Here is an 18,935-nt window from a genome sequence, read left to right on the forward strand (position 1 = left end):
GGCAGCTCCAGACTTCTTCCCGGACTCCCTCCCGGCTAGCTGTGGTGCACTAACCCCTTCAGGCTGTGTTCACACCGCCAACCCCAGTCCTCTCCCTGGGATCCGACCGAAGCCCGAGCCTCAGCTCCCAGCCCCGCCCGCCCCGGCGGGTGAGCAGACAAGCCTCTCGGGCTGGTGAGTGCTGCTCGGCGCCGAGCCTCTGTGTGGGAATCTCTCCTCTTTGCCCTCCGCACCCCTGTGGCTGCGCTCTCCTCCGTGGCTCCGAAGCTTCCCCCCTCTGCCACCCGCAGTCTCCGCCCGTGAAGGGGCTTCCTAGTGTGTGGAAACCTTTCCTCCTTCACAGCTCCCTCCCACTGGTGCAGGTCCCGTCCCTATTCTTTTGTCTCTGTTTTTTTCTTTTTTCTTTTGCCCTACCCAGGTACGTGGGGAGTTTCTTGCCTTTTGGGAGGTCTGAGATCTTCTGCCAGCGTTCAGTAGGTGTTCTGTAGGAGTTGTTCCACATGTAGACGTATTTCTGATGTATTTGTGGGGAGGAAGGTGATCTCCACATCTTACTCTTCCGCCATCTTGAAGCTCCTCCCCTGCCTGACATCTTTAAGGCCCTTTCAGTTTTGTTTGAGACTCTTTCTGATGATATTGAGACCCTTCCTGAGTGCTGAATCGATCCCTGGTGCAGTCTTAAGAAGAGGCAAAAAGACCGTTAGCCTCAGACCTGAAAGAACTTTTCTTTAAGCATCTAGTCAAGAAATGTCTATGACCATATATCAAGAAAAAGTCATCAATACTTTTTCCAACCCTCAATTGCAAATGGAAAATAGAGACTTTTGTTGGTCATTTTCCTAGTCTTTTAATAAAAATTTTCTACAATTTTGTTTTTGTCAGTGTTTTTCATTAGAATATAGTTTTAGCTGTTGTCTTGGAGAGCCAAAATAATAATGTCTTACACAATAGAAAGCAGTTCATTTCTCCTTCGTGTTAACATCTGGGCACATGTGGTCCAGGGCTGCCCTCTCAGTACCATGATGGTTCCCAGGCTCCTCTGTCTTATGGAATTGCCATGCCCAGGTGGAGCTTTTCCACATGGTCCAAGATGGCTCATTAGCACATCCCTCTTCCATCTTCCGGCCAAAAAGAGGAGGGAAAAGATAGGGGGTAGCAAACTCTGCCCTTTTAAGGACATGACCCGCAAATTGCACATATCACTTCTCCTCACATATTGTTGGCCAGAATGCAGTCACATGACCATACCTAGCTATAAAGGAAGCTGAGTAATATAGTCTCTATTCTGGGAAGCATTTTACCTTATTAAACTCAGGTTTCTATTACTACCAAAAAAACCCCAAAAAAGACAAAAAGGCTACTCGGGAAAAATGAGCAGTCTCCCATTCTGAAACTTGGAAATTTTTAATTTGGCTTAAAAAAAATTTCCCTCTCTGACAAGAGACAAAAGTGGAATTTTCCTCCCTTTTCTCTTCCTTAACTTGGTAGCTCCCACAGAATAGTTTTAAATTCTAAGCAATGAAAACCAAGGGAAAAAAGGTTGCTGAAAACTGGAGTATTTATTTGTAACCAAAAATGACTTGGACTATCACACTGGTACCTAAAGACCAACCTGAATTTTGTAATTGAATGCCTGTGCATGCAGCAAAAGCTCAGAACATTTTGAGATGCAGAGCAGTATCAGATCACCATCTGGACCATAAATAATTTATACATTTTAAATACCTGGGAATCACATGGGTCAAGAATAAATAATATACGAAATCTCAGTGAGAAAAAAATTCTCCAAACATTGTATCTGTGAATCCAATTTAAACCCTAATGACAGTTCTGAGAATTGGATTAAAATTCAGGAAAGGCCCCTAGTGCTTACGTAAAACTAAATGAACATTATTCTTGACTTTTTAAAATATATAAAGAATGGCTGATCAAATTAAGCTTAAATCTCCACAATCCAGTCATAGGACTGTGGCACCAACTGGGATTGAACTCCACATCCAATGCCCTGTCTTTGGGTAAGACTTTGAGGTAAGACTCCCTTATCAGATTCTGACCGAATAGTGACTTTACACACTGGGCCCTGAGTTTGTGCAATATGGTCAGTGCTTTAGGGGTTTTTGAGAGAGTTTGCTGAGGTATCTGATTCTTGAAGAAAGAACACGGCAGAAAGAGATACAGGGGGCTGGTCTTAGTTGGTGGTGAGAAGGTGAGACAGAGCACTGGTCCACCCCAGATCCTGGGGGTGGGGCACTGGCAGGGGGTAAGGTCAAGCTGGACATTGTCATAAAGTCACAAGAGAAGCTCTTCCAGGGTGGAGCCAGGAGCCTGAAGCCTAGAAATAAACTAGGTTAGGAACTGGCAAGGTAACTTGACCACTGACCTTCACCAAGCACTTGTCAGTGACCTTGGTCAGCCTTTACAGGCCCAGCCATCTACCTGCCAACCACTCTCTGGGCAGTGCCTTAAAGGCCCCGCAGATGAAGCTTCAGCATTATACTCTCTAGGATGGATTTCAATGAGTTGGTTGGGCATTTTTCTGTCTTACTGGGAAATGAGGGGTCATGTGCAGTCCCCCTGAATTTGAATATGTGTGAACACAAATGTGTGTTTTTGAGTACTGAGAATTTTTATTTCAAATATATTGAAAGAGTTCTTTTGGACTTAGATGTTTTTTTTTTATCATCTATCACTTTGGATATACATAAAAAGGAAAATTATATTACAAAATAAATTGGTGAAGGTATTCCTGAGGCTTCTTCACATTCAGAACCCCACTTTTCTGAACTTTTTAAATTGAGGTATAGCATACATAAAGTATATAAAGTGCACTAGTCCTAAAGTTGATTTTCACTTATATGTGGAATCTAAAAAAAAAAAAAAAAAAAAAAACTTGTAGAAGCAGAGGGTAGAATGGCGCTTACCAGGAGCTGGGGGTGGGGGAATGGGAGAGATGTTGTTTAAGGGTACAAACTTGCAACTAGTAGATAAATAAGTCCTGGACACTATACACAGTACAGTGATTATAAATACCAAAATTGTATTATAAACATTAAACTTGCTAAGAGACTAGATCTTAATTGTTCCCAACAGTAGAAGAAATGATACTTATGTGACATGATAGAGGTGTTAACTAATGCTACAATGGCAATCATACCACAATATAAATATATCAATCTATATATTGTACACCTTGAACTTACACAATCCTATATGTCAAATATATCTCAATAAATAAAATAAATTTATATATATATATAATTGGTGGGAATATAAATTGATACAACCACTTTGGAAAATAGTTTTACAATATGTACTAAAGTTAAACATATTCTTACCAACAATTCCACGCCTGAGTATATACCCAAGAGAAATCAGTGCATATGTTCACTAAAATACATGTATAAGAACATTCATAGCAGCACTATTCATACTAGTCAACATTGGCAACAACAAAAATGTCCATCAACAGGAGAATGGATAAATACATTGGTGGTATATTCATACAATAGAATAATACACAGCCATGAAAAAGAACAATGACTAAGATACACAATAACATGGCTGAATAGCACAGATACCGTGATGAATGAAAGAAGCCAGACACAAAAGAGTCCATACTGTATGATTCCATCTATATCAAGTTCAAGAACAGGCAAAACTAAGAGATTGTGATAGAAGTCAAAATAATGATTACCTCTTGGAGGTGGTGTTATTAACAAAAGCAATAAACGCTCATTGTAAAACACAAACAGTGCTGCCAGGGCCTCTCTTCCCCCATGTATCTGCAAAACTAACTTCTCACCTTTAAGTCTTTGTTCAAATGTCACCGAGTCAGCAAGGCCTATCCTGACCACCCTATTATAAATTGCAATCCACACCCCTCAACTCCTGATCCTTTGTACCATACTTTCTCACTTTTTCTATTTTACCTTTTCCCTTCTAAAATACTCTAGAATTTACTTGTTATATTTTTGGCTTACTATCTTGTCCCCTCGCTAGAATGTAAGCTCCACGTCCAGTGACTAGTCTTTGTGGGGAGTATAAAGACCCAGCCCACTTGCCCCAGTTCAGGGCATCACGATAGGCTTATCCCCACTCCAGAGCTCCCCATGGGATCCACTGAGGCCTTTGTTACAACCACATCCAAACCCAACTTTTCCCTCTGCCCAATCAGGCTTCACTCACTCTCCAAAGGTACTGATTTTTACACAACTTCCCAGTAAGTTTCCTGCATGTGAATCACAGTCTCAAAAGTCTGTTTCCTGCAGTACCTGAACTGTGACACTGTCATTCCCTGAAACAGAGAACAAGGCAGGATCAGGTACTGGGGAAGAGTCATGAGTTCAGACTTGGACATGTTCCCTTTGAAGCAACTTTGCCATATCTAAGAAATGTCAAGCAGGCAGTTGCATATATGAGAAAAAGAATAGATTTTTTCCCTCAAGCTGTTCATGATATAATCAAGAAGACACGTGCTCCAAAAAAATCCATAATATGAGGTATTATTATATTACATAAGATTACAGATGACGTACTAGAGGGGTTCAGAGATGGTCAGGAAAGATTTCCTGGCAAAGGTGACATTTTTTAAATGTGATCAGTGAAGATGGGAGCAGAGGCAGAGCAATGTGAGCTAGGCCTGAAGATAAAACTCAGAGCAAACACAGGGAGCAGTGGGCAGTTCAGTTTGAATGGAGGTCAGGTGCACAAAGGGGCTTAGAAGGACACAAGGTTAGGAAGTGTATTAACCAGGGTTCTCCAGAGAAACAGAACCAATAGGATATGTATATGTATTGAAAGAGATTTGGTACAAGTAGTTGGCTCACATGATTATGGAGGCTGGCAAGTCCAAAATCTACAGGGTGGGCTGGCAGGCTGGAGACCCAGGAGAGCTGATGCTGCAGTTCAAGTCCAAAGGCCAGTAGGCTAGAGACCCAGGAGAGCTGGTAGTGCAGTTCTAGTCTAAAGACCAGCTACTGTAGAGCCAGGAAGACCAATGTTGCAGGTGAAGTCTGAAAGCAGTCTACTAGAGAATCCTCTGTTGCTTGGGGGAGGCTGGTTTTGTTGTTCTATTCATGCCTTCTAGTGATTAGATGAGGCCCACCAAATTAGAGAGGGCAGTCTGCTTTACTCAAAGTCCACCAATTTAAATGTTAACCTTATCCAAAAACGTCCTTACAGAAACACTCAGGATAGTTTGACCAAAGATCTTGGCACCCCATGGACCAGCCAAGTTGACATGTACAGTTAACCATCACAGGAAGGTATGGGCCAGCTGAGGAAAGACCTTGACTGCCAGAGTTTAGGCTGTGGGAACTTCTAAAGGTTTAGAGGCCAGAGGACTGGAATGAGAGAGCCTAGAGGCAGAGAGAGAACTTAGGAGACTACTGTGACCATCTAGGCAAGAGGGAAAACAGGATAATGACAGTGAGCCTGGATGTCAGCAAGACCTTGAATGCTAGAGGTTAGGCTGTGGGAACTTCTAAAGGTTTAGAGGCCAGAGGACTGGAACGAGAGAGCCTAAAGGCAGAGAGAGAACTTAGGAGACTACTGTGACCTTTTAGGCAAGAAGGAAAACAGGTAATGACAGTGAGCCTGAAGGGAAGAAACAGAGGCAAGCAATATGGAACTGACAAGACTTGGCAAGTGACCAGTCCTGGGGATGAGGGAAAGTATGCAGAGAATGACATTGTAGTTTTAAACCTAGGCAACCAGGAGGATGGTGAAGCCACTGAGAGAAATGAAGGGATTGGGAGAGAGAAGATGACTGTGTCCCTGGGGGCTCCTCTGGTTGAGGAGCTTGGGGCATGTTCAGGTTTATCAATTGATGTGTAACAAACCACCCAAAAATGGTGACCTAAAACCAATAAAATATTTTGCTCACAAATCTGAGAATGACTAGACTCACATAGCTGTTCTCACTCCATATAATGATGCACTGTATTAATTTTGTGTTGGTAACAGGAAATTAATTCTTCACATAAGAATTATTAAATGGCTAATGAAAGCAAACATTTCTGCATATTACCTACCGAACTTTTTTTAAATTCAGCACCAGTTTTATCTACTGACACTGATTAATTTTAGATCCTACTTCATTGCCCTAAAAGAAAATTATCTACTGTGTGTACCTCTCCTGTGCTCAGAAAGCATTCTGAGTTAGAGTATGAAATGTCTAACATGTTTTAAAAGTAGAACTTGGTTGAATGTAAAATGGATGGCTAGTGGGAAGCAGCCGCATAGCACAGGGAGATCAGCTTGGTGCTTTGTGACCACCTAGAGGGGTGGGATAGGGAGGGTGGGAGGGAGATGCAAGAGGGAGGGGATATGGGGATATATGTATACATATAGGTGATTCACTTTGTTGTACAGCAGAAACTAACACAACATTGTAAAGCAATTATACTCCAATAAAGATGTTACATATATATATAAAATAAGTAGAACTTGGTTGAATTACCTATCTTTTAAATTAATTTTAGATTTCCCTTTGATTGTAGTTTTATTGGATTTTATTAAGTATTCTAGATCCAGCTGAAAATTTTTAAATAACTTTATTGAGTCATAACTTACTACCATAAAGTTCACCCTATTTTTAAATGTGCAATGCAGTGATTTGTAGTAAATTTATTGAGTTGTGCAGCCATCACCACATAAAGTTTTAGAATATTTGTATCATCCCAGCCCCAGGCAACCACTGCCTCTACAGATTTCCCTTTTCTGGACTTTTCATATAAATGGAATTACACAATATATGTTCTTTTGAGTCTGGCTTCTTTCACTTAGCACGATGCTGTCAAGGTTCATGCATGTTATAGCATGCATCAATACTTCATTATTTTTTATAGCAAAATAATATTCCACTGTATTTTGTTTATCTATTCATCAGTGGGTGGGTGTTTGGGTTGTTTCCACCTTTGAGCTATTATGAATAATGCTGCTGTGAATATCTACATGCATCTATCTTTGTGTGGACATAAGCTTTCATTTCTCTTGTGTAGATACCTAAGAGTGGAATGGCTGGGTCATATGGTAAATTTATATTTAACTTTTTAAGAAACTACCAAACAATTTTCCAAAGTTATTGTACCATTTTTTCTTACCTACCACCAGTAGGGTTCCTATTTCTCCACCACATTCTTGCCAGCATTTGTTACCGTCTGTCATTTTTATTCTAGCCATCCTAGTGAGCATGAAATTGTATCTCATGGTTCTGATTCGCATTTCCGTCATAACGATGATGTTAAGCATATTTTCATGTGCTTAATTAGCCATTTGTACATTGTCTTTGGTGAAATATCTATTCAAATCCTTTGCTCATTTTTAATTGGGTTGTTTGTCTTTTTAAAATTGAGTTGTGGGCTTCCCTGGTGGTGCAGTGGTTAAGAATCCGCCTGCCAATGCAGGGGACACGGGTTCGAGCCCTGGTCCGGGAAGATCCCACATGCTGAGAAGCAACTAAGGCCGCATGCCACAACTACTGAAGCCCACGCGCCTAGAGCCTGTGCTCCACAACAAGAGAAGCCGCCACAATGAGAAGCCCACACACCGCAACAAAGAGTAGCCCCCGCTCGCCGCAACTAGACGAGCCCACGCGCAGCAACAAAGACCCAACGCAGCCGAAAATAAATAAATAAATAAACTTATTAAAAAAAAAATTGAGTTGTAAGAGTTCTTTACTCTGGGTTGAAACTGAATATAATCAATAACCACCTTTCTAGAGTACAATATGGTATTGTGTTCCAAATGCCCTAGAACTTTATTTTTGTTTATCCCTCCAAGTGGGCATCGTGGTGGATACTGTGATGCACTACCCAGATCTTTCTTCTTCTTGTCCAACTTCAAGAGTATGGTCAGCAGACAGCCCTTATGTATCAGCCCTCCGGGGTCTGCCTCAGCTGCAGAGAACCACCAGGGCAGCCCACATCCAATGACTGATCAATGCAGGGGTATAAAGGTCTGGCCATATCCACCCAGCTCTGGACAACTCTGCAGGGCTATTCTAACTCCAGCACTCCCTGTAGGGTCAGCCAAGTCTGTCACCAGCCTTGCATCAAAGCTTAACTTCTCCCTCTTCCCAGTCCTGCTTTCTTCCCCTCCCCTCCACAGGTGTTGATTTCAAGAGCACTTTTCCCAGCTTTACTGAGATATAACTGACATATAACATTGTGTAATTGAAGGTGTATGATGTGTTGACTTGATATATTTGAATATTGCAAAATGCATATTTTAGCATTTTAGCATTAGCCAACACCTCCAACCTATCACATAATTACTACTTCTTTGTTGTGGTGAAAACATTTAAGATCTACTCTCCTAGCAACATTCAAATATATAATACAGTATTATTAGCTCTAATCATCATGTTGTACATTAGATCCCCAGAACTTGTTAATCCTATAACTGGAAGTTTATACCCTTTGACTAACATCTCCCCATTTCTCCCAACCCCAGCCCCTGGTAACCACCATTCTACTCTCTGTTTCTCTGAGTTCAGCTTTCTTTTTTTTTTTTTAACATCTTTATTGGAGTATAATTGCTTTACAATGGTGTGTTAGTTTCTGCTTTACAACAAAGTGAATCAGTTATACATATACATATATCCCCACATCTCTTCCCTCTTGCGTCTCTTCAGCTTTCTTAGATTCCACAGATAAGTGATATCACACAGTATTTGTCTTTCTCTGTCTGACTTATTTCACTTAGCATAATGCCCTCAAGGTTAATCCAAGTTTCACAAATGACAGGATTTCCTTCTTTCTCATTGCTGAATAATATGTGTGTGTATGCGTGCGTGTATCACATCTTTATCCATTCATCCATTAAGGGATACTTTGGTTGTTTCCATATCTTGGCTAATGTGAATAACGCTGCAATGAACATAGGAGTGCAGATATCTTTGTGAGATACGGATTTCATCTCCTTAGGGGACATATGCAGAAGCAGGATTGCTGGTTCATATGGTAGTTCTATTTTTAGTTTTTTGAAGAACCTCCATACTGTTTTCCATAGTAGCTGCACCAATTTACATTCCCACCAACAGTACACGAGGGTTTCCTTTGCTCCACATCTTCACCAACTCTTAACTCTTGTCTTCTTGATAAAAGCCATTCTAATGGGTGTGAGGTGATATCTCACTGTGATTTTGATTTCCATTTCCCTGATAATTAATGATGTCAAGCACCTTTTCATATGTCTGTTGGCCTTTTTTATGTCTTCTTTCAAAAAGTGTCTATTCAGGTCCTTTGCCCATTTTTTAATTGGACTTTTTTGGGTTTTGCTACTGTGTGAGTTCTTTATATATTTTTGATATTAACCCCTATCAGATCTATGATTTGCAAATATTTTCTTCCATTCCGTAGGTTGCCTTTTCATTTTGTTGATTGTTTCTTTGGCTGTGTAGAAGCTTTTTAGGTTGCTGTAGTCCCACTTGTTTACTTTTTATTTTGTTGCTTGAGCTTTTGGTATCATATCCAGGAAATCACTGCCAAGACCAATGTCCAGGAGCTTTTTCCCTACATTTTCCTCCAGGAGTTTTACAGTTTTAGGTCTTATGTTTAAGTCTTTAATCCATTTTGAGTTAATTTTTCTTAGTGGTGTAAGACAGGGATCCAATTTCATTCTTCTACATGTGGTTATCCAGTTTTCCCAATACCATTTGTTGAAAAACTGTTCTTTCCCCATTGAGTATTCTTGGCTCCCTTGTCAAATATTAGTTGACCATACATGTGTGAGTTTATTTCCAGGCTCTCAATTCTGTTGCATTGGTCTATGTGTCTATTTTTACAGCAGTACCATACTGTTTTGATTACTATAGCTTTATAGTATAGTTTGAAATCAGGGAATACGATGCCTCCAACTTTGTTCTTCTCTCTCAGAATTGCTTTGGCTATTGGGGATCTTTTGTGGCTCCATCTTTCATACATATTTTAGGATTTTTTCTTTTTTTTTTTTGGCCATGCCACACGGCATGTGCGATCTTAGTTCCCCGACCAGGGATCAAACCCACACCCCCTGCATTGGAAGCATGCAGTCTTAACCACTGGACTGCCAGGGAAGTCCCAGGATTGTTTTTTCTATTTCTGTGAAAAATGCCATTGGAATTTTGATAGAGATTGCACTGAATCTATAGATTGCTTTGGGTAGTATGGACATTTTAACAATATTAATTCTTCCAATCCATGAGCACAGAATCTTTCTATTTATTTGTGTCTTCAATTTCTTTCATCAAAGTCTTATAGATTTCAGTATACACATCTTTCAACCCCTTGGTTAAATTTATTCCTAAGTATTTTATAGTTTTGATGCTATTATGAACGGGATTTTTTTTTTCTTTTTCAGATGTTTTGTTGTTAGTATATAAAAACCCAACTGTTTTCTGTGTGTCAACTTTGTATCCTGCAACTTTCCTGAATCTGTTGATTAGTGCCAGCAGTTTTTTGTGGAGTCTTTAGGATTTTCTATATATAAGATAATATCATCTGCACACAAAGACAATTTTATTTCTTCCTTTTTGTTTTGGATACCTTTTATTTCTTTTGCTTGCCTAATTGCCAAGAGCACTTCTTAATTAACATCCTACACACTAAACTCCATCTCAGAATCAGCTCCCTGGGGAAGCCAACCTCCAACAGGCAGCTTTCATTTCAACTCCACAGAGACTGGCACATGCACACACACACCCATGCACACATACTATCACTTGATTGGCCCAGAAATGAGCACACAACACAAGATGGATGAATCAGAGCCCTTCCCTGGGAGTACTGAACTTGGGAATCTGAGAGACTAAGTTGCTGCCCTTCTCTGGTGCAAACCTGGACAATAGGAGGGTAGGAAAGAGTAACACAGGGGCTTCCCTGGTGGCTCAGTGGTTAAGAATCTGCCTGCCAATGCAGGGGACACAGGTTCGAGCCCTGGTCCGGGAAGATCCCACATGCTGTGGAGCAAATAAGCCCGTGCACCACAACTACTGAGCCTGCACTCTAGACCCCATGAGCCACAACTAATGAGCCCATGTGCCACAACTACTGAAGCCAGCACGCCTAGAGCCCGTGCTCTGCAACAAGAAAAGCCACTGCAATGAGAAGCCCGTGCACCGCAAGGAAGAGTAGCCCCTGCTCGCTGCAACTAGAGAAAGCCCGCGCATAGCAACGAAGACCCAACATAGCCAAAAATAAATAAATTTTTAAATAAAAGGAGTAACACAGTATGTCTGGTTGCTCACTCCTTGCATGTCTCCAAGGGAACCTAGAACCATGATCAAGCATTGCCCAGCACCTGGGAACGTAGGTTTTTTATGTTAATGATTGATGATTTCGTTGTGTACACCTGGAGCAATGAACCATGCTGTACCACCTTGTCAGGATTGCTTTGCACAAACATCAGGATTGATGATATGCACCTGAAGGGAAACAGCTGTCCAGCTGGGCTCTGTGAGGAGATGAAGGGAGCAGGAATGTCCATCTCTAAAGCACACCATCTACCATCAAGACGACTGTGCATCTGCCTTCTCCAAGCTCCATAGTGAAGCCAGCAAGTCTCCTACAGTCTTTTGATCTTAGATCCAGACCAGAGAATAGTAAATGGCAACCTGGAGACTAATATCTCTGCCTTGGCAATCATTTTTTCTCCTAGAACAGATCTACCACAAGAACTCAGAACACATCCAACTGTCCCAGAATCATCTCAGTTACACATGTCTGTATTATCCACAGGTAAATTTTGAACCTAGAAGCTTTTTTAAAAATTTATTTATTTATTTTTGGGGTTTCTTGGCTGCATTGGGTCTTCGTTGCTGCGCGCGGGCTTTCTCTAGTTGCAGTGCGCAGGCTTCTCATTGCAGTGTTTTCTCTTGTGGAGCATGGGCTCTAGGCACATGGGCTTCAGTAGTTGTGTCACGCAGGCTCAGGAGTTGTGGCTCATGGGCTCTAGAGCGCAGGCTCAGTAGTTGTGGCACATAGGCTTCGTTGCTCCGTGGCATGTGGGATCTTCCCAGACCACAGCTTGAACCCGTGTCCCCTGCATTGGCAGATGGATTCTTAACCACTGCGCCACTGGGGAAGCCCCCTAGAAGCTTTTTTAATCTCTTTGTTGTTAACTAATGTATAATCAAGAAAAGTAGGGAGAGTGCTCATGAATGGCCAAGTCATAAAACAATGACTTCTTCCTTAAACGTTTATTACTTTCTCTAATCATAAAAGTAATATTCACTGTAAAAAAAAAATCTTAGAAAATACAGAAAAGTACAAAGGAGAAAAAAAAGTCACCCATAATTCCACCACTCAGGGACCATTTCAAATATATTGGTTAATATGTTTTTTTTAATAAATTTATTTATTTTTGGCTGCATTGGGTCTTTGTTGCTGCGTGCAGGCTTTCGCTAGTTGCGGTGAGCAGGCATTACTCTTCAATGTGGTGCACAGGCTTCTCATTGCGGTGTCTTCTCTTGCTGCGGAACATGGGCTCTAGGCATGCGGGCTTCAGCAGTTTTGGCACGCGGGCTCAGTAGTTGTGGCGCACGGGCTTAATTGCTCTGCGGCATGTGGGATCTTCCTGGACCAGGGCTCGAACCTGTGTCCCCTGCATTGGCAGGCAGATTCTTAACCACTGTGCCACCAGGGAAGACCGTTAATATGGTTTTAATGTTTCTCCTTGCACACACATAGATACGCACATATTACCTACAAAACTAGGATCCCACTAAACATGCTATTTTGAAACCTGCTTCTCTCATTCAACAAATATGTGCCCTTGTCATCATTTCTAATGGCTACATTAAAAAGAAGCATTATTAACCTACTTAGTCACTCTCTCACTGTCAGACAACCAAGCTGCCTCCCAATCTTTGTTAGTATAAAAAAATGCTGCTAAGGACATGCCCGCACATATACCCTTACACACTTTTTGGTTTATATTTGCTACTCAGGTGACCCCACGTCCTCCAGCATGCACAGTTCATCTTTTCCTTTAATATCTAAGTAGAATGCTAATGACTCCATCCCACAAACCAAGGAAAGTCCAGCGCCTCCCCCCAAGGTCTCCAAGGGGCCTCAGGGAGGTTCCATTTCTCCTGGTCACCTCTCACTCTGTTTTCCTGTTTATCCCTCTAAGCATTTCACCTTCTTGGGCAGCTGCAGCCTTTCAACATGACTGTCTCTGTTCCTTCATCTGTGCAAGTGTCACTAATGCATGGCAGCCACGTAGAGCAGACTTATACTGATGTTTAGAGGCAATGAAAGCCAATCACACCACAGCAGGAAATAACTTCAAATTTACACCAGATATTACTGTCCCTAGGAAGGTGCTGGCCATTCTCCACCACATGGGGACTTCTCATTGATGATGTTCCTTCATGGACCTTGATGTCCTGCCATGTTCCTGGGACCTTCAGCTGTCTCCACTGACTTCATGTCTTCTCTTTCTCTGTACCTAAACTCCTCACCTCCTCACTCCAGTAGCCCTGAAAATTTCAAGTGCTTTTTACTTTATTATTTAATTCCTCCCACACCCTAGGCAACCACTTCCTCCTCAAGACATTTCCTTCATTTGGCTTCCAGGACACTACATTCTCCTGGTCTTCTTCCATCCTCACTGGTCACTCCTTCTCATCCCCGTAACTGGTTCACTGTCCTCTTCCTGACTTCTAAACATGGAGGTGTCCCAGGACCCAGACTTTAGACCTTTTTTCTATCTTTCTACCTTTATACTCCTGGGTGATCTCATCTACTCTAAAGGCTTTAAGTACCATCTCTACACTAATGACTCTCAAATTTATGTCTTCTGCCCTGACCTCCAGACTCATATGCCCAACTGCCTACTCCACATCCTCACTGGATGGTTAATATGCATCTCAAACTTAATCTTTGCAAAACTAAATTTTGCATTACTCCCAAACTTGTTCCTCACCTGGTAGTCCCCATCTCAGGAAATGGCAGCTCCATGTATCCACTTGCTCGGGCCAAAACTTTGGAGTCACCCTTGACCCTTGTATTTCTATCAACACCTCACATTTGACCTGGTAGCAAATCCTGTCAGCTCCTTCTTCAAAGTGTATGCTGGTTCTGACTACCTCTCACCTCCTCCACCACTAACCTGCCCTGATCCCAGCCTCCTGATAGCCTCCTTCCTTTATGGACTACTGCAACAGATCATACATGATCTGTTTCCACTCTTGCCCATCTATAATTTATTCTGCATTAATATCCCTTCAGTATTTGAGCCAGCAAAAATCATGCTCCAATTCAAAGCTTTCTAATGACTTCCCATCTGACTTGACCCAAATTAAAATCCAATGTGGTGGGCTGCCCTGGTGGCACAGTGGTTAAGAATCTGCTTGCCAATCCAGGGGACACGGGTTCGAGCCCTGGTCCGGGAAGAGCCCACATGCCGCAGAGCAACTAAGCCCTAGCACCACAACTACTAAGCCTGTGTTCTAGAGCCCGCAAGACACAACTACTGAAGCCCGTGCGCCTAGAGCCCGTGCTCCGCAACGAGAAAAGCCACCGCAATGAGAAGTCCACGCACCACAACGAAGAGTAGCCCCCGCTCGGCTCAACTAGAGAAAAGCCCGCACACAGCAACAAAGACCCAACGCAACCAAAAATAAATAAATAAATAAATAAATTTATTTTAAAAAAGAGAGAGAGAGGAGACTGTAGAAACCCTGATCTCACTTGCATAGTGGAGAGAAATGTTTTTGGGTTTTTTAAATTAATTTATTTTATCTTTTGGCTTTGGTGGGGGAGCAGCTGCGGGAGAGGAAAGGGAAGCCAAGCGGAGAACAAGGGAAGAACCAGGTACCGGAGGCTGACCTGTCTGGAGCAGCAGAGGAGAGGCAGGGGGATTCCCCAGGAGCAGCCTGTGATGTCACCAGAGGGAAGAGGGCTGAGGTGGGGCGGCCAGCCAAGGTGCGGACTCTGCAAGCTGCCCACGGGGCCAGGAGGCGAACACCTCTGATTTCGTCAAAAGCAGAACTGAATCAGTGAGATAACTATACCTCAAAGACACGCTGCAGTTATTTCAGCAGAGTCAGGGGAAACGGGGTGTCAGCCCAACTCGACAGAGCTGCTTGACCTTGGCAGTGCTTATTGCCAGTTGGAGGTGAGACATTCAATATAACAAATGGCTTTCCACAGTCCTCTCATTACGTTCACATTAAAATCCTACTTTGGGGGCTTCCCTGGTGGCGCAGTGGTTGAGAATCTGCCTGCCAATGCAGGGGACACGGGTTCGAGCCCTGGTCTGGGGAGATCCCACATGCCGCGGAGCGACTGGGCCCGTGAACCACAATTACTGAGCCTGCGCGTCTGGAGCCTGTGCTCCGCAGCAGGAGAGGCCGCGATAGTGAGAGGCCCGTGCACCGCGATGAAGAGTGGCCCCCGCTTGCCACAACTAGAGAGAAGGGCCTCGCAAAGAAACGAAGACCCAACACAGCCATAAATAAATAAATAAATTTTTTTTTTAAAAAGAGGAGTGTTTGCAACTTCCTATACATTTATAAAATCCTACTTTGACTCACAGACATGGAAAACAAACTTATGGTTACTAAAGGGGACAGGTGCGGGAGGGACAAATTAAAAGTTTGGGATTAAAATATACACACTACTATATATAAAACAGATAACCAACAAGGACCTACTGTATAGCACAGGGAACTCTACTCAATTTCTTATAATAACCTATAATGGAAAAGAATCTGAAAAAGAATAGATGTATATATAACTGAATCACTTTGCTATACACTTGAAAATAACACAACATTGTAAATCGACTACATTTCAATAGTAATTTTTTAAAGATAAAATAAAAATAAAATCCTACCTCAACCAGTTGAATGATGGAAGCGAAAACCGTGCTCGCCAATTTTGTGTTGATTTTCCCACAACTTGAAAAGGGGAGCAGTGCCAGGCTCATGTTTATTTACGCAGGGCTGGGATACGTGTTTTACACACATCTTCTTATTTAAACACCAGTCACCTGATGAGCAAATACAAATCCTCTTTTACACAGAAGAATTCGATGCTCAGAATTCAGGTTGTTTTGCAAGGTCACACAGTTACTGAGGAAGCTGAGTTTCCAAGTCAGGACCCTCAGACCCCAGCACCTGTGCTTTGTTTCAAGTGACCTTAATATACTCTGTATTTGTGAAATTCAGAACATGAAACTCAGTGGAGGGCGGTCCACTTGGAGAAGAAACACAGTGGCCACTAAAGCCACGTAGGGGAGGGCAGGTGCTGTACCAATCTGGCAAGAACACCTCAGGATCTTAAGTGACAACAGACCGACCACGAGGCATAAGATGTAGCAACGTGGCTTTCAAAAGGTCTGCCACAACATTCATTCTTTGCTTCTATTGCACAGTTGGCACACCAATATTTTGAACAGTTTATTATGAAAATTTCCAAGCAAACACAAAAATAAAGAGCATGACAAACCCCGAGGTGCCCCTCACCCAGCTTCACTTGCCTTTAACATTTGTCGGTGTTTCTATGACCTTTGAGAACCTGATGAAAACCATGGGGCCCCACCTCCGCCAAGATAATGCTCAGACACACAGTCGTTCGTCCATTTTCAGAGGGGCTGTGGACTCCTGAGGTGCATTCATGGATCTCCAGGGACACACAGATCCCAGGTTAGGAGGCCTGGGCTGCAAGGATGCAGCGGCATTACAGTATGTGGAGACCACGCTCCCATACAGTTCATCAGCAAGTTCTGTTGACCCTCCAAATAAATCTCCAGCAGCTCGCCCTCTCTTTCTTTGCTGCCGCCATCATCTCCTGCCTGGACTCCTATAAAGCCTCCTAATGAAACCCTGGGTAATCATTAGTCAAATCCATTTCACCTGCCGTCACTAATCAGGGTCGTTTTAAGACTTGCAAATCCTCCAAGTAGCAAGTAGGCTAAATAATAAGGTGTTCGCCAGAGTTGTTTTCCAGGATCTTGGAATCAGCTGTGTCTAGTTTGAGCAGGGCTCCCTCCTTAAGACTGAACAGGGCCAGAGTTACTTAGTTTTCCTGAGTCCCTCCCATGTGTATATTATTAAATGTTTGCTAGATTTTCTTCCTGTTTAAAAAAAAAAAGACTTTATAGGACCACTGAGACCCTCCAACTGGGCATGCAGAAATGTCCGGCTCAGTGACCTTTTGACAGCAGAGGGCCAAAAACTCCACCCCCAGATCATGTTAAGAACCTCCATTTTTGAACATGCAGAGGCCTGTAGCTTAGTTACACCGGCGCAGAACTAAGATTACAGCACCTTTTTCCAATCACCTTTCCCCACACCTCAGCCATTCCCTGCTGCTTTATTCTTTATCCCATAAATACCCTGAGCCCCTTGTTCCTTGTTCTCCCATCTCCTCGCTTGGCTGCCTTGAGAATAAACCCTCTCTTCGCTGCAAACCTGGGCAAAATGATCCTGGTTCAGTAACACTAACTGGTCTAGGGAGACTAGGGCTCCGCTCTTGCCCACCCTACAGTCAGGCCGTGTCATTTACTGGCTTGAAGCCCTTGGAAGAGTTCCCATTGCTCTATGAGTGAAATCTAAAGCCCTTACCCCAGTGTGCCCCAGAGTGCAGGGCACTGAGAGCTTCTGCACCCCTCTGCTTTCATCTCACATTCCTTTCATCTGCTCTCACTACTCTCCAGTCATCTTAGCTTTTGTAGGGGAGGAAACAATTTTCCCTCTACCCTTCTAGGTTCTTGGCTGAGACACCCTCTACCCCCCGTAATAAAAAAACAGATTAACAGGAGAAAAATGAACTTTAATAACATGCATACCTCTCGTATACATGAGAGAGACCCAGGAAAACTGAGTTACTCCCCAAAATGGCCCAAGCCATCACCTTAAATCCCATCTCCAGCTAAAGACAAAGGAAGATGCTGGGGGTGGGCGGTGGGGCCATTTATGGGAGGTTGTCAGGAAAAGCAGAGGTATGGTTGTTATGCTGACATATCACTGCCATCTCCATTGTTAAGAGTTTCTAGAGGTTTAGTTATTCTCCTCTCCCTGGTACAGAGAGGGAGACACCCTTACAAATGGAGATTTCCCTTATAAATGTAAATGTCTCTTACAAAAGGGTAACTTCTAGTAAATTTTCAGAGCTTTTCCTATGCCTGTTGTTTCTTAAAAATAACCAGCTCAAAATAATTCTTACGCCAAAGAGGCATATTTTGAGGTGACAAATTCTGCTCCCCTTCACCTTCCAGCAATTAGAACACACCAAGCTCTTCCCTGCTTCAGGTCCTTTGCACTTACTGTCTCCCAAGCCTATAAGTCAAGTTTTCCCCCTATTTCATACACAGCTGGCTCCCTTATATCTCAACTTATATATCACCTCTTCCCTTACCACCCTAGTCAGAGTACCCTCCACTCCCCCCCACCCTCCCACCCCACCTCCACTCCGTACACCCTGATTCTACATCACAATGTTCTGTTTATTTTTTTTCACAGCACCTACCATAGCTGGAATTATTTTTACGGATTCACTTGATCATTGGCCATCTCCCAAGTAGGCTATAAGCTCAAAACAGCAGGCCCCAGATTTCTTAACCCTACTACCATTCTACACCCAGAGAAGTGCCTGCCATAGAGTAGGCACTCAGTAACTATTTGCGCTTATTCTTAAACTTGCCTTCTGTCAAGATTAGTCCTGATTGAACCCTTAGGACCTTGTGTCAAGTCTGGTTTCCTGGATAAAGGAAAATGGTGAAGAACCTGAAGATGTAGGAGGAGCAAAGGTAGATGTATTAGTCAACTCGGGCTGCCATAACAAAATACCATAGACTGAGTAGCTTAAACAACAGACATTTATTTTCTCACAGTTCTGGAAACTGGAAGTCTGAGATCAAGGTGCCAATATGGCCAGGTTCAGGTAAGAGCTCTCTCCCTGGCTTGCAGATGAATGCTTTCTCACTGTGTCCTCACATGGCTGAGA

The sequence above is a fragment of the Eschrichtius robustus genome, chromosome X (assembly GCF_028021215.1).
Source record: "Eschrichtius robustus isolate mEscRob2 chromosome X, mEscRob2.pri, whole genome shotgun sequence".
Taxonomy (NCBI): Eukaryota; Metazoa; Chordata; class Mammalia; order Artiodactyla; family Eschrichtiidae; genus Eschrichtius; species Eschrichtius robustus.